The 25,981-nt window shown below is 38.5% G+C and overlaps 1 protein-coding gene across 3 annotated transcripts in view; it reads right to left on the bottom strand.

Moving 5' to 3' along the window:
- Positions 1-25,981, bottom strand: part of SUGCT (succinyl-CoA:glutarate-CoA transferase) — a 740,869-nt gene that overhangs the window by 612,106 nt on the left and 102,782 nt on the right. The gene's annotated exons all lie outside the window — the stretch shown is intronic.

Below are 25,981 nucleotides of genomic sequence, written 5' to 3'. Positions count from 1 at the left end.
AAGAAGAAATAATTAAACATTAAAAGAATTACATGATTTCTCAAATCTTCTAATGTGAAATAGAAAAAAAATTGTCTATGAAATGTGCAGACACATACACACAAAAAAGTTAATAAAATAAATTGCTATTATGAGTATCTGTTGGTAATAGGAAAATATTTATATTTACTATATAATTCTCAGTATATTTCTCTGCCCCATGCCTACTAACCTAACTAAACCAAACTAAAAATAAAAGACTTTTTAGAAACCGATCTGATGTTTCAAATGTTTTAAATTCTTTCTTGATATATTTTATCTTCTTTATACTAAAAGAAATTAATTGAATTTAAATGGATTAATTTATTGGGGAGAAAGAGTTAAAGCAGTGTTTTTCTCCTCTCTCACAAAAAAAAAAAAAATAGAAAGTAAAAAATCTGGTCAAACCTCCTTATAAGGATGTCCACTCTAACTGCTTCAATTCAACATTACACTGGAGGTTTTAGCCAGTGCAGTTAGTGTACAAAAAGAAATAAAATGAATTTAGATTGCAAAGAAAGAAGTAAAACTATCTGAATTTGCAGATGACCCAGTCTTATGTATCAAAAGTCCTAAGGAATCCACTAAAAAACTCTTAGAACTAGTAATCGAGTTAAGCAAGATTGCAAGATAAAAGCCAATATACAAACATCAGCTGTATTCTATACAGTAGCAATAAACGAACAAAAAATGAAATAAAACAATTCAATTTACAATAGAATCAAAAAGAATAAAACACTTAGAAATAAATTTAACAAAAGAAGTACAAATTTATACTTTTAAAATAATAAAATATTGTTGAAAGAAATTAAGACAAAAATAAACCAAAAGTCATGGAGCAGAAGATTTAATATTGTTAATATGGCAATGCTTCCCAAACTCCTCTGCATGTTCAAGGCAATTCTACCTACCAAAATCCTAGATGCGTTTTTTGCAGAAATAAAATCTGATCCTAAAAATTCATATGGAAATACCATAAACAAAGAATAGCCAATCTAGCAAAAGACAAAGTTAGAGGACTCATAACTTCTAATTTCAAAACTTATTACAAAGTTACTGTAATAAAGGCAGCACGGTACTGTTGGAAGGCAGACATATAAACAATAAAAATTCTCACATTTACATCCAATTACTTTTTGACAAGCATGCCAACACAATTCAGTTGTAAGAGTCTTTACAAAAAATGGTGAAAATAATAAAGTTGGATCCCCTCCTTGTAGTACATACAAAAATTGACTCTAAATGGATCAAAAATTGAAACATAAGAGCTACAACTATGTAACAACAGAAAATATACACGTAAATCTTTACGATCTTGGATTTGGCAATAATTCCTTGATATGACATCAAAAACAGTAGCAACAAAAGAAAAAATAGATAAACAGGACATAATTGAAATTAAAACCATGTGTTTAAAAGGACACTACCAAGAAAGTGAAAGGACAACCCAAAGAATAAGAGAAACTTTAGCAAATTATGTACTTCATAAGAAATTTGTACAGAATTTCCTTTTTTTTTTTTTTTTTTGAGAAAGAGTCTTGCTCCCTCACCCAGGCCGAAATCCAATGGTGTAATCTCAGCTCACTGCAACTTCCACCTCCTGGGCTCATGCAATTCTCCTATCTCAGCCTCCCATGTAACGGGGACCACAAGCACACACCACCACAACCAGTTAATTTTTGTGGAGACAAGGTCTTGCCACGTTGCCCAAGCTGGTCTTTAACTCCTGGACTCAAGCGATCCACTGGCCTGGGCCTCCCAAAGTGCTGGGATTAAAAGCATGAGCAATCACACCCCAGCCTAGAATTTTTAAAGAACACTTACAATGCAAAAATAACAAGAAAAGTGACCTAATTTAAATATGGGCAAAAGATCTCAGTAGACATTTCTCCAAAGAAAATATACAAATGGTCACTAAACACATGTAAAGATGCTTAACATCATTAGACACCAGAGAAATGCAAATGAAAACACAATGAGTTTACAACTCAACAACAGGAAGACAAATAATCCATTTTTTTTTAAATGGGTAGGTCAGGTGCAATGGTTCACACCTGTAATCCCAGCACTTCGGGAGGCCAAAGCCGGAAGATTCCTAGAGCTCAGGAGTTTGAAACCAGCCTAGGCAAAAAAAGCAAGTCTGCGTCTCTACAATAAATACAAAAATTAGCCAGACACAGTGGTGCACACCTGTGGTCCCAGCTACTAGGGACACTGAGGCAAAAGGATTGCTTGAACCCGGGAGATGGATGTTGCAGTGAGCTGAGATTCCACTACTGCACTCCAGCCTGGGTAACAGAGCAAGACTCTGTCTCAAAAAAAAATAAATAAATAAATAAACATAAAAAACTAAAAGTTGAAGTTAAATGGGCAGAGGCTTTAAGGACATATTCTCCAAAGAACATAGATACAAAATGATGAATGGGCACATGAAAAGACATTCAACATCATTAGTTGTCAGAGAAATGTAAATTAAAACCACAATGAAATACTACTTCACAGTCACAAGGATGACTATATGACTACCATTAAAAAAGAGAGATAATAACAGTGTCAACAAGGATGTGAAGAACTGGAGCCATCATGTACTGTTGGTGGGACTGTGAAATGCGGTAGTCACTATGATAAACAGTCTGGCAGTTCCTCAAAAAGTTAAATATAGAGTTACCATATGACCCAGCAATTTCACTAGTAGGTATATACCCAAGAAAATGAAAGCATGGGCCGGGAGCATTGGCTCATGCCTGTAATCCCAGCACTTTGGGAGGCTGAGGCAGGTGGATCACGAGGTCAGGAGTTGGAGACCAGTCTGGCCAACATGGTGAAACTCCATCTCCCCTAAAATTACAAAACTTAGCCGGGTGTGGTGGCACATACCTGTAATCCCAACTACTCAGGAGGCTAAGGCTTGAACCTGGGAGACAGAGGTTGCAGTGGGCCAAGACTGCACCACTGCACTCCAACCTAGGGGACACAGCAAGACTCCAACTTCGGTAAAAAAAAAAAAAAAAAAAAAAAAAATTAAAGCATGTGTCCTCACAAAAAGCTTAGACACAAATTTTTATAGCAGCATTATTCACAATAGCCTAAGAATAGAAATAACCCAAATGTCCATCAAATGATAACAGATAAATAAAGTGTGGACTAGCCACACGGTGAGATATTTTAGGCAACAAAAAAGAAATAAACTATTATACTAATACATGAAAGCACTTTAACAAATATTATGCTAAATGAGAGAATGCAGTCACAAAAGGCTGCATATTATATAATTCCATTTATGTGAACTATCTAGAACAGACAAATCCATAGAGATAGAAAGTAGATTAGCCAGAGGCTGGGAGGAAGCAGGAATAGGGAATGACCACAAATACGTAAAAGGTTTCTTTATGGGGTGATGAAAATGTTCTAAAATTGACCATAGTAAGGTTGCAAAACCTGTGAAGTATACAAAAAGCCACTGAATTGTATGCTTTAAATGGGTGAGTTGTATAGTATATGAATTATATCTCCATAAAGCTGTTATATTTTTAAACTTCATAATTCCGATAATTAAATGAAGCAGAAAAAATAAAGTTTAAAAAAAACTCTTTAAAGGCCTGCTTAAAATCATGTATTTAGTAAAAATTCTAGAAGTTTTCTTTCATTCAAGGCTATTGTTTTATTTCACTTATTTATTTCAATGAAGTTTTATTTCATTCAAGGGTAACAATAACTAAAGAAGGGGTACCATTCACTCCTTAGTACAATTCTGAGGTGACTATGCTCATACTGTGAAAATATCTTATAAATATATTCCTGTCATTGAAAAGTTGTCAAAACGCCAGAGAAATAAGGAAGTAAAAATAAATTACCATTTAGTGAGTAGAAATCCCCACAGAGAACAACACTGTGGCTGTGAAGTGCCTAAGTATTCCCAGGTGCCATAAGACAAAATCAGAGAAGAAGCTGTGTATCTACAAGGTACAACCCCCTTCCACATCTGGAACTCCACAGAGCCCTGTTGCTACGACAGTACAAAACAACGTCTCCCTTCTCCTTAACTCTGGGATGAATGGGGTGGTATTGTCTCTATCATGGGTAAAGGGATTCATTACTCAAAATCTTTAATAAAAATATATTGGAAAAAATGGGTAATTAACAAACTTTTTTAAGCAATATGCCTGAGAATCTCACCATAATTTATTAGAAGTGGACTTAAACTCATATATAGACTTTTAAACAGCAAGTAATATTTTATTTTGTTAAATTATAGTTTTAGAAATTGATAGTACAATTTTTATTTTGTTCATGGTCTCTTAGAAACAGCTTTAAATGTATTTAGCTCTTTTAATGAATTAATGTAACCCTTTTGTCAGAGAGATTTATGATAATTTTCCTGTAAAAGTAACAGATATGCCTGTCATCAATAAAGACAAGAAAGGGAAGAGTATCTAGTTAACACTTCAGACATACAATTATAGTGGGAGGACAAAGTATTAAATAAAATATTAAAAGTCTTCTGACTATTCACTTTCCATATGTATTCATGTATTTCTCTGTTTTCACTGTTCCCAATGTTATTTTCTTTTCTTCTTCTTCTTCTTTTTTTTTTTAGATGGAGTCTTGCTCTGTCTCCCAGACTGGAGTGCAGTAACACGATCTCGGCTCCCTGCAACCTCCACCTCCTGGGTTCAAGCAATTCTTCTGCATCAGCCTCCTGAGTAGCTGGTACTACAGATGCATGCCACCATGCCTGGCTAATTTTTGTATTTTTAGTAGAGATGGTCTTTCACCATATCAGCCAGGCTGGTCTCAAACTCGTGACCTCGTGATCTGACCGCCTTGGCCTCCCAAAGTGCTGGGATTACAGGCATGAGTCATCATGCCCAGCCCCGAATGGGTTATTTTCTTATACTCTGTCATCCCCCATTCATTCATGTATTCAAAAACTCACTAAAAGTAGAAGTTGACCAATAGTGGAAAAACCAGTCAAATGTGAATAAGGCACAGTTTAGATAAAAGAATTGTATCAGTGATAATTTCTTAGTTTTGATCATAGCTCTACAGTTTTGAAAACATTAACATTAAAGGAAATGGGGTGAAGAATATAGGCACTCTATTATTTGTGCAATTTTTTTGATAGGTATAAAACTATTTCAGGCCAGGCGCAGTGCTTACGCTTGTAATCCCAGCACTTTGGGAGGCTGAGGTGGTGCCACTGCACTCCAGCCTGGGTGACAGAGTGAGACCCGATCTCAATTAAAAAAAAAAAAAGAAAGAAAGAGGCCAGGCGCGGTGGCTCATGACTGTAATCCCAGCACTTTGGGAGGCCAAGACAGGTGGATCACCTGAGGTTGGGAGTTCGAGACCAGCTTGATCAACATGGAGAAACTCCGTCTCTACTAAAAGCACAAAATTAGCTGGGCATAGTGGCGAGCTCCTGTAATCCCAGCTACTCAGGAGGCTGAAGCAGGAGAATCACTTGAATCCAGGAGGCAGAGGTTGCAGTGAGCCAAGATCATGCCATTGCACTCCAGCCTGGGAAACAAGAGCAAAACTCCACCTTAAAAAAAGAAAGAAAGAAAAAAAGAAACTATTTCAAAATTAAAAAGTCAAAAAGTAAAACCTGAAATTCCTTCTTTAAAAAATGATAATTTTGAAATGGCAGAAATGGTTTAGTGGTTTGTATTTATTTATTTATTTATTTATTTATTTATTTTGATTATGCAATCTAGAGATTAAGGGGGAAAACCACACCACTACCTGTGAAGGTTTTTGCTTTTTGTGTTTTGTGTTGTTTTTTGGTTTTTTTGGCGGGGGGGGGGTCAGAATCTTGCTCTGTTGCCCAAGCTGCAGTGCAGGGGCATGATCTCAGCTCATTGTAGCCTCCACCTCCTAGGTTCAAGCGACTCTCTTGCCTCAGTCTCACAAGTATCTGGGATTACAGGTACATGCCACCATGCCCTGCTAATTTTTATATTTTTAGTGGAGACGGAGTTTCATCATGTTGGCCTGGTATCGAACTCATGGTTTCAAGTGATCCAGCCACCTTGCCCTCCCAAAGTGTTGGGATAACAGATGTGAGCCACCATGCTTGGCCCGTCTCAGCTTCCCAAAGTGGTGGCATTACAGGCCTGAGTCACTGCTCCCAGCCAAAGGTTTTGTTGTTGTTGTTGTTTCCTTTACATCCCGATCTCTTAAATTACAAAATTAAGTATTTTAAAAAATTACTTTCACACACAATTTAAGAATTTTTTAACATTTTTATTAATTTCTCTATGCTCTTCTCACTACATTCAGAGCTTGTCTAATGCAATAGGGAAAGAAATGAGAGAAAGAAGAAAAGAAGGAGGGGGGAGGGAGGGACAGCATGAAAAAAAAATCGTGTGTTTTTCTAAGTTTCTAAAATCTTGTTTTGTTAAAAAGTACATCGAAGCTGTAAATCAATTTGGGCATATGTTCAATAAAGAAGCATGAATTTGAAAAGTCGCCAAGCATTTTTCTCTTGTTACATTACTGAACCTAATTACTTCATAAAACAACAAAAGTGTTAAAATTTTTTTAAGTAGTTGGCTTCATTTCTAAAATAAAAAATCATTCTTAAATGTATCTGTGTCCCTATGTCATATCTTTATTTCATACTGAGTCATTCATTATACTAATGTAATCTACAGAAATTTTTTTTATGTCCTGGGGCACACAAATTTTTTAATAAACTACTTTCCAAAATATAAATTTTTCTAGCATTTACTAACCACATAACATTTGGAGAAGTTCTTGGCCTTTCTTAGTTTTTTTCTCAGTTGTCAAATATGGGTAATGACAAAATCTACTTCAGCATTTGGTATGAGAATTAAGTAAGAAAAGGTGTATAAAAGCACTTTATGAAGGTAAAAGGCTGCACAAATGAGACTTTTTATAAGATACTTGGTGTGATGACGGGACACCCATCAGAATGACTTCGCAATAGCGCAGGGCAGAGAGATGAGATGAGAATTTCAATCAAGGACAAGTGGAGGTCATGGATTCAAGAGATACTTAGAAACTTGAATTCAGAGACTTTGATTATTGATCAGTTGGGTAGAGTAAAAAATAAAATAAATTTGGGGAAACAATAAACAGGAAATTAAGTTTCTTAATATGAAGGTAGTATTTTCATTGTTAAAACCACCATTCTCAAGACTTGTAGCCCTAACGAGTGGAAAACGGTCTTTAGTGGAATTGCAAGCATAGAGAACAAAGAACGGAATATTCAGATCAAATGAGAGTTTCCGTGCACATAGAACACGAGTCCTCACAGTCACTGCATTCACACTTCATGGGCACAGACTCTGCAACTACACAGCATCTGAACCTTCTGTTCTAAACACACACTCTACTTGAACCACTAATTGATACTAAAAATATGCTTACAGACGTTCACATACAAATTTCCACAAACTAACATTCCCCTACTTGAAGGAAATTCCATTTACTAACTCAAAACACTGAACTCCACTCCTTTCACTGCCTCATCTATAAATAGGCATAACAAAGTCTGTTACTTATGTACCTCAGTAACACTATGGAGTCCTCCAGTCTAAATCACACCATTTTAGAACTTGAAAGGATCCTGTAGTTCAATCCTCTTATCAGTAAAGGTAAACAAACAGGAAAGTACACGAGTTGTTTAGAGATCAGCATCTACTAATTACTGACGAACAGAGCCCTAATAAGACAGAGAAAAGAGTCTTAACACTACAAGGCACTAAATTTAGGCTATAAGTGGTGAACAATCCCAACAAGAGAAAGGTCTTTACATTGCAGACTAGAACAGGCAGATCATTTTCCTTCATTACACCCTGAAAGACTTGAAGCTCCCAGCTCACTCCTCACCCATACACCTCCAGCTAAACCTCAACAAACCACAGGCCAGAAAGAAAAAAAAATGACAAATTGAGACCCCAGAAGAAAGGAAGAAAAAAGAAAGACTGAGAGGAAGGGGAAAGAAGAAAGTAAAATCCATCTCTGATCTTCATCGCAGGTGGACTCACCAGATTAGCCAGGCAACTCAAGGGAAAATGTAACAAAGCGATTTGTGTCATTCTCTGGATCCCTTGTAAGTGCCTGATTACCTAATATTATTAATGTCTTTGTGATACTATACTAAAATTTTCTGCCATTCCAAACATGAAAAGTATAACTTGGAGGTACTGAACTTATAGATCATAACATCATATAGTCAAATTTTAAAAGCAGCATCTAATTTACTCTACACAAGGCTTACAAGCAAGCAATCCTTGTTACAGATGAGGAGCTAAGGAAGAGTCAATTTAAGTAACTACTGTGAGATGTTAAGTAGCAAAGTCAAGATGAGACCCCAGATCAATTGATCCAAAAACTGCTGCCTATACCACATTGCTGGATTCAAATGCCTTCCTCAAGGCTTCATGATCGGTTTGGATTAAATATTTTGTATTTAGTAAACTAGTAAGAAGCTGTATTCAGATCTCTTTCACATCTGTAACATGTATGCTTCCAACATCATGTTTTTCAAAGTGCTTTAACACATGATGTCACATTTAACACTAAAAGATAATTTTATAAGTACCAGTATTATCACAATTTTACAATTCATGAAAAAAATATTTAGGCTGGGCACCGTGGCTCATGCCTGGAATCCCAACATTTTGGGAGGCCAAGGTGGGCGGATCACTTAAAGTCAGGAGTTCAGGACGAGCCTAGCCAACATGGTGAATGAAACCCCATCTCTTCTAAAACTACAAAAATTAGATGTGGTGGCACGCACCTGTGATTTCAGCTACTGGGGAGGCTGAGGCAGCAGAATTGCCTGAAGCCAGGAGGCGGAATTTGCAGTGAGCTGAGATGGCACCACTGCACTTCAGCCTAGATGACAGAGCAAGACTCTGTCTCAAAACAAAGAAATATTTAGACAATAAATTAACTTGTCAAAGTCACAGAGAGTAAATGATACAAGCAGAACTCAGGAATTCTGATCCAAAAGCTTCTGTTCTTTTTGCTACCATCTTTTCTCCATATATTGTTTTATTATACATCAATATTCCTCATCTTTCCTTTTCAGACAATCACTAAAGAGCAAAAATTGTAAATGTGTGAGTTAATTTGTCATTTCTACAACTGCAGTCAAGAAATGATCGGCCCTAATGTGGTATGGCTTGTTCTTTGCAACTCAAGTGAACTACAAACAATCTAATGCACCTACAGAGAAACACACTTTTACCACTCAGAGATCAGGCAGGATGGGCACGTTCAGGGAGGTATGGCCATAGATGCTTTTACCATCTGAATAATGTAAACCAAAACTTTTTTCAGAAAATAATTGAGTCAATTCACTGGCAGCCTACATTAAAAAATACACAAACCCACAAATTTCCAAAAATGCCTTAATACTCCAATCACACTATATTCTTGTCTAGTGACTGAAAACCATCTCAATCATTTTTACCAAGCTCCCACAGTGAGATGCCCAAAATATCATCTAGTTTGGCTGTCCTCATGAGTTTAAATAGAGTAAGACTGGGAGAAAATGAAATGTAAGGTTGGAGAATTATGATATTTTAAGGAACAGACTAAGAAATAATTTCAAAAATTATTTTACATCTTTCCATGCTGCTCTTCAAGAAAAAGTTTCTTAGTTATAGTTCCTGTGCTACAGCTTTCTGCACTAATGGATCAGAGGGTAGAAAGAACAAACGTAAAAGTCAATGGCTCCAACTTCTGAAACAAAACAACATTTATATCCACTAAGATCTGCATATAAACAATCCTGCATTTGATAGGCATCCTCTGAACTCAGTCTGTAAAAAACTTTTAAAGAGACATTTGGTCTAACTCCCTGACTTAAGTAGGGAAATTTCTAAGTTATCTGGGAGAGATGCTCATCCCTCTCTTTAAATATCTCCAGAGGACCGAGAATGGTTACTGAGTGTCTATTACATGCCAGGCAAGCACTACAATGGGGAAAGGAGCTAACATTGTTTCCTCCGTGTTTGTCTACACATTATCTCATTGAATCTTAGTACATGTTTCAGAATACGTGTTAGTATTCTCATTTTCACAAGTGAAAAAAATAACGAGGCTGAGAGATGTTAACTGGGACTAAGATTCCAAGCCAGGACTGTCTGAAGGCCCAAGATCTTGCTACTCCATCATGCTAATAGAAACTGCATGACCTGAACCTATTTCTTTATCTATTGCAAGATTCATTGCCCTAGTGGTCACAGTTCTTCATTAGGTAACTAAAACCTCTTCTCTGATACGAGCTAATATTCTCTTATTCAATGTTCTATGAATAACAACAATAACTGCTCCACATCTTCCCCATAAAAATAGATTAAAACAGACATCAAATCATCTATTTGCCTTATCCAAGGCAAACAACTCCAGTCCCTATAGACTTTCACTGGAGAAAATCTACTTTATATCCCTGAAATAATTTTGGACATTTTTCTTCTCCAATTATAACAACTTTTTCAAAGCATTATGATTCAAATGAACACAACACTCTGAAAAGGAACGGAGATAGAAAAAAAAAAAAACAAAGTTGGGGTGGGGTTCCTTTCTTTAATAAAATTCAGAAAGTAAAAACAGGTCAGACATGGTGGCTCACACCTGTAATCCCAGCACTTTGGGAGGCCAAGGCGGGTGGATCACCTGAGGTCAGGAATTCAAGACCAGCCTGGCCAACTGAAAATACAAAAATTAGCCACGCATGGTGGCATGCACCTGTAGTCCCAGCTCCTTGGGACGCTGAGGCACGAGAATTTCTTGAACCCAGAAGGCAGAGGTTGCAGTAAGCCGAGATCACTCCATTGCACTCCAGCCTGGGCAACAAAGTGAGACACCATCTCAAAACAAAACAAAATAAAACAAAACAAAAAAGCTTTTTAATCCCTACCTCAAAGCTCAATATTTTTTCCAAACATCTGCAGCATATTTTTTCCAAATATTCACAACCCAGAAATTCTCAGTTCACATTATCTGAGTACAAGGTTTTACCTAAAAAGAAAGACTCTCCTTTTAAGCATGTAGCTTAAAGAAGTCTAGACAGCAACCATTATGGAAAACAGTATGGCAATTCCTCAAGGATCTAGAACTAGAAGTACTATATGACCCAGCCATCCCATTACTGGGTATATACCCAAAGGATTATAAATCATGCTGCTATAAAGACACATGCACATGTATGTTTATTGCGGCACTATTCACAATAGCAAAGACTTGGAATCAACCCAAATGTCCATCAGTGACAGACTGGATTAAGAAAATGTGGCACATATACACCATGGAATACTATGCAGCCATAAAAAAGGATGAATTTGTTTCCTTTGTGGGGACATGGATGCAGCTGGAAACCATCATTCTCAGCAAACTATCGCAAGAACAGAAAACCAAACACTGCATGTTCTCACTCATAGGTAGGAACTGAACAATGAGATCACTTGGACTTGGGAAGGGGAACATCACACAGTGGGGCCTATCATGGGCAGGGGGGAGGGGGGAGGGATTACATTGGGAGTTATACCTGATGTAAATGTCAAGTTGATGGGTGCAGCACACCAACATGGCAGAAGTATACATATGTAACAAATCTGCATGTTATGCACATGTACCCTAGAACTTAAAGTACAATAATAATTTTAAAAAGAAGAAAAAAAAAGAACAATAATTAGCAATTAAAATTTATTTTTTAAAATAAAAATAAAAATAAAAAAAAGAACTCTAGACAGAATAAAGTGCCATAGCTATGGCTACCATGTAGCTGCTTCTTATAATCAAAAATGTTTCCTAGAACAATTAAAGATTCCAAATTCATATATGGCAAATAATCAATAAGCACCAACTCCATGGTGGGTCTGTGTTATATTCTAGATATACAAAAGGAATGTCCCAAAGACTTTCTCTCAATTCAGCCACTAATATTCTAAAGAGGAAGACAAACAGATATATATTAGCAGCATAAGTAAAAACATATAGAAGCACAAAGGAAAAAAATGGTAAAACAAATCTAACAGAGTTAAGAACCATGTCATAAAGGATGGATAGAAATCCTGCACACCTAGTAGTGCTCTCAATAGAAGCACTATTGGCATTTTGCAAGAAAAATTTAGATTCATGGGCCTGTCCCATACATTAAGGATGTTTAATTCATACTCAAGCACTAGTGTCAATAACAAATGAAATATCCCACATATCATTTTAAAATTTCCCTAGAGTTTTACTATCTCCAGATGAAAACCATTGCTAGAGCCTAGGATACTTCAAGCTCAGAACTGACATAGTGAACAGACCCACTATCCTATTGCTTCTTAATTATGAACAGTAGTAGGGAAAGTGAAGCTAGGAGTTCAATGACTAAATAAATGAGTGAAAGTGTTTAAAATATCAAAAGAGCTAATAAGGTCAAGAAATTTGTGATACAAAAGATGCAATTAGAGAATAAAACCAAAAATAGAATCTTCACAAATAACGCAAAATACAAAATGTGGATATATGAGTGGGTTGAGCAAATGAATGTTGATAAGTAAAGATAACCATACAACTGGCATCTAAATAAGACTACAAATTACAGCATGGTTTCACATATACCTCATGTGATGCTGCACCATCACTTTACAACCATGTATTTGTTCTTTTATTGTATATATGTACTGTGTACAACATATTTTGAAACATATGCACATTGTAAAATGGCTCCATCAAGCTAATTAACAAATGTATTACTTCATATACTTTTATTTTATCATGATAACACTTAAAAATCTACTCTCTTAGAGATTTTCAGGATTATAATACAGCCATCCCTTGGTATATGTAGAAATCTGCATATCCACAGTTGGCCCTGCAGAACACAAATAAATGCAAAATTGACCCTCAGTATATATGTATCCCTCAATCTGCATTTTTTTTTTTTTTTTTTTTGAGACGGAGTCTCGCTCTGCCGCCCAGGCTGGAGTGCAGTGGCCGGATCTCAGCTCACTGCAAGCTCCGACTCCTGGGTTCACGCCATTCTCCTGCCTCAGCCTCCCGAGTAGCTGGGACTACAGGCGCCCGCCATGTCGCCCGGCTAGTTTTTTTTGTATTTTTAGTAGAGACGGGGTTTCGCCATGTTAGCCAGGATGGTCTCGATCTCCTGACCTCGTGATCCGCCCGTCTCGGCCTCCCAAAGTGCTGGGATTACAGGCTTGAGCCACCGCGCCCGGCCGATTCAATCTGCATTTGACTGAAAAAACTCCACATGTAGGTGGGCCTGCACAGTTCAAATTTATGTTATTCAAGGGTCAACTGTACATTAAATATAGTAACGATATTGTACAATAGATCTCTTGAACTTATTCCTCCTAGCTAAATTTTTATATCCTTTGACCAATATCTCCCTAACCTGCCCTCCTCCCCAGGACTCTGGTAACCACCATTCTACTCTCTACATCTATGAGTTAGACATTTTCAGATTGCATATATAAGTGAGGTCATGCAGTGTTTATCTTCTGTGCCTGGCTTATTTCACTTAGAATAATGTCCTTCAGGTTCACTTATGTTGTAACATGTGACAAGAATTCCTTGTTTTTTCTAAGGTTGAATAGTATTCCATTGCATATATATACCATGTTTCTTTATCCATTTATTCCTTCATTTTTGGACACTTAAGTTGATGTTGTAATGAACATAGGAGTGCATATATTTCTTCCACATTACTGATTTCATTTCGTTTGTGTACATGCCCAATGGTGGGGCTGCTGGGTCACATAGTTGTTCTACTTTTAATTTTTTGAAGAATCTCCATACTGCGTTCCATAATGGCCACATTAATTTACACAGCCACTAACAGCCATCACTTTACAACTTTACAATTACCAGTTAAAAAACGTATTTTCCCAGCCAGGCGCTCAACGCCTGTAATCCCAGCACTTTGGGAGGCTGAGGTGGGTGGATCACGAGGTCAGGAGTTCGAGACCAGCCTGACCAACAAGGTGAAACTCCATCTGTACTAAAAATACAAAAATTAGCTAGGCATGGTTGCGCGCTCCTGTAACCCCAGCTACTCAGGAGGCTGAGGCAGGATAATTGCTCGAACCCGGGAGGTGGAGGTTGCAGTGAGCCAAGATCGTGCCACTGCACTCTACCTTGGGCGACAGAGTGACACTCCATCTCAAAAAAAAAAAAAAAAAAAAATCAAAAACATATTTTCCCTGTTTTACAGATGGAAAAACTGAAGTTAGAGAATTTGTCTAATGTTACACCAAATGATGGAATGAAAATTCAAACCCAGGTTTTCTGATTCCTATGACTGTTAAATAAAGATGTTAAATAGGTCTTCAATGAAAATGCTAAAACTGCTCAAAGTTAATGACAGGACATGAAATTAAGAAGAAAACTGTAAGAGTCAAGGTTCTCAGATAACATGGCAGAGAGAGAAAAGGCCAGGACGTTTGTTATCTATGACGGTGGGAAAGAGAGTATGTGCCTAGATTTTAGAAGTAGAGTGGATGTTGGCATAGGTTGTGGAACCATGACTAGATGTCAAGGTAGACAGCAAGAAGCCTGGAACACCATCCCTGGTTCAGTGTTTGCAGAAAGTGGAGTAGCCAGGAACGAGCATCCTCCAATTGAGAGTAATTTAAAACCATTATCCCAATCTATACTGTAGATTTCTATATTGTTCATGTATACTTAAATTTCCTTTTTTTTTTTTGTCTATACTATAGATTTCTATATTGTTCATGTATACTTAAATTTCCTTTTTTTTTTTGAGATGTAGTCTTGCCCTGTTACCCACGCTGGAGTACAGTGACGTGATCTCAGCTCACTACAACCTCCACATCCCGGATTCAAGTGATTCTCCCGCCTCAGCCTCCCAAGTAGCTGGGATTACAGGCACCAACCATCATGCCCGGCTAATTTTTGTATTTTTGTAGAGATGGGGTTTATCCATGTTGGCCAGGCAGGTCTTGAACTCCTGACCTCAGGTGATCTTCTGGCCCCGGCCTCCCTAGGTGCTAGGATGACACGCGTGAGCCACTGTGCCCAGGCTCAGCCTGTTATTTTCAAAGCTTTTGTTGAGCCAGGCAAAAATAAACCATCTCTTACCTAATCCTTCTAACAATATTCTCTTCTCTTGCAATTTGTAGATAAGTTCAAACTGAAGACATATCCTTTCATTACTATTCTTTTTCAAACTTTAAAGCAAATATTTTGTTTGGGTCATTTAAAAACTAAAGGATCATTACCATAAATGTGCTAAATTATTGAAAAATAACCTTTTTCTATAAAAAAAGAACAAGTACATTTTATTTAAAAGACATTTGAATTATAGAAAGAGAAATAGAACAGAAGTAAAACCTGACATTTACAGAAGATTGCATGACCTTTTACAAAATAAATAAATTTTCGGCCAGGCGCGGTGGTTTACACCTGTAATTCCAGCACTTTGGGAGGCTGAGGCAGGCGGATCACCTGAGGTCCGGAGTTCGAGACCAGCCTGGCCAACATGGCGAAACCCCGTCTCTACTAAAAAATACAAAACTTAGCTGGGTGTGGTGGTGAGCACCTGTAATCCCAGCTACTCAGGAGGATGAGGCACAAGAATCACTTGAACTCAGGTGGCAGAGGTTGCTGTGAGCCGAGATTACATCACTGAACTCCAGCCTAGACGACAGAACAAGACTCTGCCACAAAAAAATAAATAAGTAAATAAATAAATAAATAAACTTTTAGCAAGCATTAGGTATTTCAGAATAAGACATAATCCTTCTAAAATGAAATGCTTTCTATGAAAAAAAGAAACTTACCTCAAATAGGGGAGTCCCTTTCCCCCAAAAGACATAAAAATCATTTCTTGAAAAAACAGGATTAATTGTATGGGTGTATGTGTGTGTGTGTGTGTGTGTGTGTGTGTGTGTGTGTGTGTGTGTGTGAAATCTTTCACTAGCAATCTGTTTTAGAAAAGAGGTTTTAAAGGAATTTCAACATTTTGCTTTCCAATGTAAATTTCACAGATAACTCTTGTCTTGGCTTTCCTTCCATTTAGGAGCCAAATATAAGAAAAACAAAGTAGAACTACCTAGTGATATAACTTTTATGAAATAACAACTGAAATATCATATGAGCTTCAATAACAAATATCCGCAGTGTTAATGTCAGTCACTGGGATTGAGTCTACAAATCCAATTCTAGCTGAACGAACTAAACTAAACTGAGCAGTCAATTCAGTCAACCAACAAATAAGTTATATAAAGGTAGAAAAATATGCTTGTTTATTTTCTCTGTATTTATATGCAGGTTCCCTGAACTAAGAATCTAGTTATTTTAAAACATGTAGGCCGGTGTGGTGGCTCATGCCTGTAATCCCAGCACTTTTGGAGGCCGAGGTGGGCAGATACCTGAGATCAGGAGTTCAAGATCAGCCTGTCCAACACGGCGAAACCCCCTCTCTACCGAAAATAGAAAAATCAGCCGTGTGTGGTGGCTCTGTACAGCCACCAGGACGCAGAGGTTGCAGTGAGCCCAGATGGAGCCAATGCACTCCAGCCTGGGTGACAGAGCAAGACTCCACCTCAAAAAAAAAAAAAAAAGTAAATACATTTACACATTCGATCAAACAATATGTGAGTGCCGATTATGTTCCAGGCATTGTTCTAGATTTGGGGGGCACAATACAGCCAGTCCCTGCCTTCATAAAGCTTACAACTTAAAGGTAGATAAAGAAAGTAACTAATAAGAATGAAATATAATTTCACACATGAAGATGATGGCTATGAAGAAAACTAAAGGAAGATAAGGAGCTGGAGAGTAACTGGAAACATTGTGAGGGTAAGCGGACAACCTAAAAGGGATGTCACCTTTTCAGGACTGAACCTCCAATTAGTAGTACAATAAATCAAGTATTCCATTTAGTGACCACATACTCTTATTTAGAGATGTTAATAGGTATCATCTTCACAACAACCATAAGAAATAGGTATGTTATCCCCATTTCACAGATGATAAAAGGAAGGTTCACAGCAATTTCTCTAAATAGCTTGTCTAAATTTGCACAGATAATAAATGGCAGAGCCTGCATTCAAATGCTATGTAACTCCAACCCCATGTTCTTTGCACTGTATCACACAATCGCTGATAAAAATCAAAATGACCTCACTATTTCCAAAGTTATATTTCCACAGTTATATTATTCATTAGTTTTAATAAATTAGCCTTTCATGGTGGCTCGCACCTGTAATCCCAGCACTTTGGGAGGCTGAGGTGGAGGAACACTTGAGCCCAGGGGTTCAAGACCACTTTGGGCAACATAGTAGATCCTCATCTCTATAAAAACTGAAAAAAATTAGCCAGGCCTTGTGGCAAGTGTGTATAGTCCCAGCTAGTTAGGAGGCTGAGGTGGGAGGATTCTTTGAGCCCCAGAGTTCGAGGCCACAGTGAGCCATGACTGCACCATTGCACTCCAGTCTGGGTGACACAGCAAGACCCTGTTTCAAAAAATAAAATAAGTTTTTATAAACCAAATCCCTATTATATACCATATTCCTGAGAGTTGATAGAAAATAAAAAGAATCGTAAATTATTAATATTAATTCTTGAAATGTAGTACTTTCAGGATGACTATCATTTCTGAAATAGTTGTATGTGAAAATTCTTAGTAAAATTTGTTCTGTTTCACAAAATATCTTACATTGTTTGAAAGGTACACCAAAACATTTATCACAATAAAAACCAGAGTTTTTTGGGCCAGGTACAGTGGCTCATGCCTGTAATGAAATGCACTTTGAAAGGCTGAGGCAGGCAGATCGCTTGAGCCCAGGATTTAGAGATCAGCCTAGGTAACAAAAAACTCCTAGCTAACAAAATTTAGCCAGGCGTGATGGTGCGTGCCTATACCCCAGCTACCTGGGAGGCTGAGGTGGGAGGATCGCTTCAGCCCAGAAGGTCGACGCTGCAGTGACTGTGCCACTGTACTCCAACCTGGGCAACAGAATGAGACTCTGTCTCAAAAAAAAAAAAAAACAACTATAGTTTATCAACTCATAGTTTATCTTAAGATTTTTTTATCCTGAAATCTTTATATGATCTATAGAAGTATAATTTTAACAAATAATATGTTAAGTACATCATTTCATTCATAAAGATGGAAGTAATATTGAAAATCTCTTCAGTTTTCTGGTGGTGAACAAACACATTAAGGCAGAATTCTACCAACACATTTTTTCTCAAAAACATCTCTACTTATTTCTTTCTTTGTTTTTTTTTAAGTTTCCTAGGTCATACAAATTGGTCCTATTAACAATCAAAGAAAGGAGAACAAACTCATGTTATGGACTTGAAAGGATAAAGCCAAGCAAAAGACTGAAGTGCTGCCTGTGTGGACAGCGCCTCATTGCTCCTTCCTTACCAAGCCAATATTGAGGGGAAGAAAGGCCAGTAGACTGAATCTAAATTATCCTACTAAAAATCTCTAAGAGGCGGAAAATACAATGAAATAATAAATTAACACTGGGAAAAGTCAACAAAAATACCCTCAGAGGAGAAAGTCTCAGGCCCAGAACCAAGACCAAAGGTGTTGCCAGGATTTGCCACGTATCTTCATGTGGGAGTGGGACGCACCCTTGCCTGGGTGGAGGATGCCTAGCATAGGGAATTGGCTGGGGTCTTGGGAAGAGGGCTGACCCCTGAACCCTATAAGGACAGCACTCAGCCCCGCAAGGCTTGGCCTCCTATGGTACATTCTCTTCAACCTCATCCCACTTCTATGCCTTACCTCGGTCAACTGCCAATTGGTGGAATTATTGTTGCAGTATAGAATCTAAATGTTAGGGAACTTGACTAGAGTTTGGTTATGCAAAGTAAGTAAAAGTACTTGACAGCACTTACTAAGCAAAAGTATTTAAGTATAAAGGTGAAGTAAACTTTGACTAAGTACAAGTAGTTAATCAGCAGCAATTGGGAAGTGAAGAGAGGGGAGATGGAAGGAGCGAATGTTCGAATGCTAATCATTTCTCAGAGCATGAAATCAATACATGATGGAACATGTAAGCAATAGTTAAAGAAGAATGAAATGAGGCCAGACACGGTGGCTCACACCTGTAATCCCAGCACTTTAGGAGGCCGGGGCAGATGGATCACAAGGTCAGGAGTTCGAGACCAGCCTGGTCAAGATGGTGAAATCCCCGTCTCCACTAAAACCAAAATTAGCTAGGCACAGTGGCAGGGGCCTCGGGAGGCTGAGACAGGAGAATCACTTGAACCTGGGGGACAGAGGTTGCAATGAGCCAAGATCGCACCACTGCACTCCAGCCTGGGCAACAGAGTGAGACCCCGTCTCAAAAAAAAAAAAAGAAGAAGAAGCATGAAATGACCCCATCGTCTTAAGGGTTTTCATAATCTCTCAACCTCCACAGGATCTTTTAGTAATGATTACTTTTGTAAAGAAGAAACATTTAGCCAAATGGGAGCAATACCCTCTATTTCACTTCAATTAATTGTTCCTCTGTTAAATTCAATTAAATTGCATACTTATTTACTTTAAACTAGCAAGAATGTTATGATCTCATCCTTATAAAATAATTTATGTTCATCATATGCTATGAATATGCCAACGTATAAGCATAAACATATGTCGAGATGGATGCTTACTAACTATTAACACTGGGAACTTCTGACTGATTAGATGAGGATAATTTGTGACATTGTCTCAGCTTTATAATAAATATGTATTATATATAAGAATAATTACTTAAAAAAAAAAAAGACAAGATCTTGCTCTGTTTCCCAGGCTGGAGGGCAGTAGCACTATCTTGGTTCACTGCAACCTCCATCTCCTGGGCTCAAGAAATCCTCCCACCTTAGCCTCCAGAGTAGCTGGGACTAAAGGCAGGCACCTCCACACCCTGCTAATTTTTTTGTAATTTTTGTAGTCATGGGGTTTTGCCACATTGCCCAGGCTGGTCTCGAACTCCTGAACTCAAGCAATCCTCTTGCATCAACCTTCCAAAGTGCCAGGATTACAGGCATAAGTCACCGTGTCTGGCCCAAGAATAACTACTTTTAAAAGTCAATTAAGCCGGGCGCAGTGGCTCACACCTATAATCCCGGCACTTCGGGAGGCCAAGGCAGGCTGATCACCTAAGGTCAGGAGTTCGAGATCAGCCTAGCCAACATAGTGAAATCCCATCTCTACTAAAAATACAAAAATTATCTGGGCATGGTAGTGCACGCCTGTAGTCCCAGCTACTCAGGAGGTTGAGGCAGGAGAATCTCATGAACCCAGGAGGCAGAGGTTGCAGTGAGCCGAGATTGCGCCACTGCACTCCAGACTGGGTGACAAAGTGAGATTCTGTCACACATACACAGAAAGTCAATTAAAATAAAGTGTAAATAAAACTGAGCAGTTAAGTTATTCCACCATTAACTCTGACTCTAATTCTGACTGTAATCAATGGTCAGATATGTTTAAGAAGTGCCATGTTAGAAAGGTGCATGAATTAAGAAAAACTTCATTACTTAACCTAGACTAGCCTCTTTTGTTAGTGAACTAATACTTATAATGGTTAAGATTAAAATCAAGGAAATATCCTACGTCATAAAATAAGAAATATATTTTATATGCGTAAGAACCCATAATTCCTATAATATTTATTAAGCGTGAAGTTCTTTCCTAGGCACTGAAGATGTAGAAATACATGACACCTTTCTTGCGGAATATATTATATACTTTTATACATATTATATACTTTATCATATGTAATATTGGTATTTAATATATTCTACATATATATAGTTTTTTGGTGTTTTTTTTTTTAGACAAGGTCTCACTCAGTTGCCCAGGCGGGAGTGCAGTGGCAAGATCATGGCTCACTGCAGCCTCTATCCCCTGGGCTCAAGTAATCCTCCCACCTCAGCTGCCTGAGTAGCTGGGACTGCAGGTTCACGCCACAATACCTGGCAAATTTTTAAAATTTTTACTAGAGACAGGGTCTTCCTATGTTGGCCAGACTGGTCTCAAACTCCTGGGCTCAAGCAATCCTCTCACCTTGGCCACCCAAAGTGCTAGGATTACAGGCATAAGCCACCATGTCCAGTCCAGGGAACATATATTTTAACCCATAGCAAATACAGTTGAATTTTTTTTTTTTTTTGAGACGGAGTCTCGCTCTGTCGCCCAGGCTGGAGTGCAGTGGCCGGATCTCAGCTCACTGCAAGCTCCGCCCCCCGGGTTTACGCCATTCTCCTGCCTCAGCCTCCCAAGTAGCTGGGACTACAGGCACCCGCCACCTCGCCCGGCTAGTTTGTTTGTTTTTTTTTTTTTTTTTTTGTATTTTTTAGTAGAGACGGGGTTTCACCGTATTAGCCAGGATGGTCTCGATCTCCTGACCTCGTGATTCGCCCGTCTCGGCCTCCCAAAGTGCTGGGATTACAGGCTTGAGCCACCACGCCCGGCCTACAGTTGAATTTTTAAGAGAGAGACAGAGAGAGTGAGAGAGAGAGAGAGAGAGAAAGAGAGTATGTGTGTCTGTGTGTTGGAAGGGGCCACATCTCTACTTGTTTATTTGCACAGATATTTCTAACTTAAAACATGTTTTTATTCTCAAACTTTGCTGATAGGAGTATAAATTGGTTCAATCTTATAAAATACAAATACCTATCAAAAATACAAATGAACTAATCTGTTGACACCACAGCCTCTTTCTAGGGATTTTTCCTAAAGATATAATTGTACATGTGGGGCCAGATGCGGTGGCTCATGCCTGAAGCCAAGATCTCACCACTGCACCCTAGCCTGGGCAACAGAGCGAGACTCCATCTCAAAAAAATATAATAATAATAACTGCACATGTAGAAAATTATATACGTGCAAGGATGTTCCCTGTAGTGTTACAGTATTAGTAAAATAATGGAAAGAAACTAACTGCCCAGCAAGAGGAGGTTAAATAAACTACGGTACATCCATAGGTATAGACACAATAAAAGCAAGTGCATTGATAATAAGATAATCTCTATGAAATATGATTTAAAATAAAATACAATGCAGAACATTCAGTTTAGGTAACCCTAAAAGTAAGAATCAAAACTATAGACCGGGCGTGGTGGCTCATGCCTGTAATCCTATCACTTTGGGAGGCTTAGATGGGCAGATCACCTGAGGTCGGGAGACCAGCCTGACCAACATGGAGAAACCCTGTCTCTGCTAAAAATACAAAATTAGCCAGGCATGGTGGCGCATGCCTATAATCCCAGCTAGTTGGGAGGCTGAGGCAGGAGAATCGCTTGAACCCAGGAGGCAGAGGTTACGGTGAGCCGAGATCATGCCACTGCATTCCAGCCTGGGCAAGAAGAGTGACACTCAGTCTCAAAAAAAAGTTAAAAAAAAAAAAAAGAAAAAAACCACAAGAATCAAAATTATAAACCTTCTAGAAGAAAATCTTCAAAACTAAGGGTAAGCAAAGATTTCATAAAGAGGACATAAAAGACACTAACCATAAAGAAAATAAATTGACTAATTTCACTTAAATAAAACTTAAAAACACTTATCAAAAGATAGCATTATGATAATAAAATGGCAAGTCACAGACTGGGAGAAAATATCAGCAATGTATACATCTCACAAATATTTGTATCTTGAATATACAAAGAAATCCTTTAAATCACTGAGGAGAAGACTAACACTCCAACAAAAACAATGGAAAGGCCGGAACCTATAGTTCACATAGATACCTAAATGACCACTAAGCATAAAAAAACACATCTTAACTCATCAGGGAACTGCAAATTCAAATCACAATGAGATGCTACTACATACTCACCAAAATGGCTAAAATTTAAAAGACTGGCCGGGCACAGTGACTCATACCTGTAACCCTGGGACTTTGGGAGGTCCAGGCAGGTGGATCACTTGAGGTTCGGAGTTCAAGACCAGCCTGGCCAACATGGTGAAACATGATCCCTACTAAAAATACAAAAAAATGAGCTGGTCATCATGGTGGTTGGGTGCCTGTGATCCCAGCTACTCGGGAAGTTAAGGCAGGAGAATTGCTTGAACCCAAGAGGCAGAGGTTGCAGTGAGCTGAGATCATGCCACTGCACTCCAGCCTGGGCAATAGAGCAAGACTCTCTCAAAAAAAAAAAAAAAGGTTTGCATTATCAAGAGTTGGCGCAGATAATTAAAACTCTCAAGCATTGCTACTAGAGTATAAACTGGTACCATTCTAAAAAACCAGCAGCTTACTAAAGCTAAATATACATCTACCCTGTGACCCATTAGTTTTTCACTTGTAGGTATATACCAAAAGAAATCAATATGCATGTCAAACAAAAAGCATTCAAAAGAAAGTTCAGTTTTATTCACAAAAGGCAAAAACTAAAAACAACTCAAGTGTTGATCAATAGCAATGTGAATACTCTGTGGTATATTCATAAAATGTAATACAATACACACAGTAAAAACACACCACTGATACACACAAAATTGAATGAACATTACAAGCCTTCAATTAGTACAAGCACGGTGGCTCATACCTGTAATCCTAGCAATTTGGGAGGCTGAGGTGGACGGATTGCTAGAGACTAGGAGTTCAAGGCAAGCCTGGCCAACATGGCAAAACCCCGTCTCTACCAAAAATACAAAAAAAATAGACAGGCATGGTGATGAGTGCCTGTAATCATCTCAGCTACTCGGGAAGCTCAGGCACGAGAATCGCTTGAACGTTGGAAGCAGAGGTTGCGTGAGCTGAGATCGCACTGCTGCACTCCAGTCTGGGCAACAGAGCAAGACTCCATCTCAAAAAAAAAAGAAAAAAGAAAGCCTTCAATTAAGCAAAAGAAATCAGGCATAAATCAGAACATACTAGGCCCGGTGAGGTGGCTCACATCTGTAATCCCAGCACTTTGGGAGGCCAAGGCAGGCAGATCACTTGAGCCCAGGAGTTCAAGATCACCCCAGTCAACATGGTGAAACCTGGTCTCTACCAAAAATACAAAAATCAGCCAGGTGTAATGGCAAGCACCTGTAATCCCAGCTACTCAGGAGGTTGAGGCACAAGAATCACATGAACCCTGGAGCTGGAGGTTGCAGTGAGCCAAGGTTGCACCACTACACTCCAGCCTGGATGACAAAGCAAGACTCCATCTCAAAGAGAAAAAAAAAGAACCTACTTAGAGAAGTTAAGCTAGCATAGAGTACTAGAAGTCAAAGACAGTGGTTATCTCTGGAGGAGGTAGTATTGTTTGGGAATAAAAAAAGAAACTTTCCAGAGTGATGGAAATATACTATATCTTAAACTGAGTAGCGTCTATCCAGGTGTATATCTTTTAAAAAAAAAAAATCATCGAACCAAGCCTGGGCATCATGGAGAGACCCCACCTCTACAAAAACTACAAAAATTAGTTGAGCATGATGGCATGTGCTTGTAGTTCCAACTATTCAGGAGGCTGACATGGAGGATCGATTGAGCCCTGACTGCAGTGAGCCGTGATTGCACCACTGCACTCCAGCCTGGGCGACAGAGCAAGACTTGTAATGTTTGTAATGCAAAGAAATGATAAATGCTTAAGGTGATGGATACCCCATTTATCCTGATATGAATATTATATACTGTATGCCTCTATCAAAAAATCTTACATATCCCATAAATATATATCTACTATGCCAGGCGTTGGGAGGTGCAGGCGGGCAGATCACGAGGTCAGGAGATTAAGACCATCCCGGCTAATACAATGAAACCCCATCTCTACCAAAAATACAAAAAATTAGCCGGGCCTGGGGGCAGACGCCTGTAGTTCCAGCTACTCGGGAGACTGAGACAGGAGAATGCTGTGAACCCTAGAGGCGGGGCTTGCAGTGAGCCGAGATCGCACCACTGCACTTCAGCCTAGGTGACAGAGCGAGACTCCGTTTTGAAAAAAAAATATATATATATATATATATATGTGTGTGTGTGTGTGTGTGTATGTGTGTGTGTGTGTGTGTGTGTATGTCTACTATGTACCTATAAAAATTTAAAATTAAAAAAAAAAGTTCATGGCCAGGCGCAGTGGCTCACACCTATAATCCTAGCACTTTGGGAGGCCAAGGTAGGCAGATCACTTGAGGTCGGGAGTTTGAAACCAGCCTGGCCAATATGGTGAAACCCCATCTCTACTAAAAATACAAAAAAAAAATTAGCCAGGCATGGTGGCAGGTGCCTGTAATGCCAGCTACTTGGGAGGCTGAGGCAGGAGAATTGCTTGAATCCGGGAGGTGAAGGTTGCAGTGAGACAAGATCATACGACTGCACTCCAGCCTAGGCAACAAGAGTGAAACTCTGTCTCAGTAACAACAACAAAAAAGTTTAAAGAGGAAGACTATTTTGCTTGGTTTTGAATAGAATATCTCTGGAAAGGTACAAAAAAGAATTGGTAATATGGATTTCTTTGGAGGAAGAGAATAAGGTGGGATGGGCATAGAGGAAAGGAGATTTATATTGTGGACTGTTAGACACTCAAGGAAAAAGACCCAGTTTATGTCCCAATGTAATCATACAGAGGACGTTCCCGCTCTCTCTCTCTCAAAAGTGTCCTGGTTTATATGATGAAGTATACGGCCCACCTACTTATATATCTTGTGGATTTAGTATTATGTGAATGTATTACCTCTTCAAAAAATAAATAAAATATAAACTAAGCATAATATGGTGACTTTTGACAGCAATGTAAGAGCAATTTCTCTTTGTGTAATTTTGTTTTTTCTTCGTTTTTAAAGGAGGAGATAAATATCTAAGGAGCAATGCTTGTAAACTTGATTTAATCCATCCTGCACACTTGGGCCAAACTAATCTTACGAAGCATAGCTTTCATCATATCACTCCCCTTCTGAAACATCTTCTGAACTTCACTTTGAGCAAACCTCCCAACTTCTTTACTTGACCTTGAAGACTTGCCAAAGTAAGGCCTAAAACAACCTTCCCCTTATGTTCTGAAACCTCAACTCTCAGCG

Source organism: Piliocolobus tephrosceles, chromosome 8 (assembly GCF_002776525.5).
Source record: "Piliocolobus tephrosceles isolate RC106 chromosome 8, ASM277652v3, whole genome shotgun sequence".
Taxonomy (NCBI): domain Eukaryota; kingdom Metazoa; phylum Chordata; class Mammalia; order Primates; family Cercopithecidae; genus Piliocolobus; species Piliocolobus tephrosceles.
This window is presented reverse-complemented; position numbering and strand designations above follow the sequence as displayed.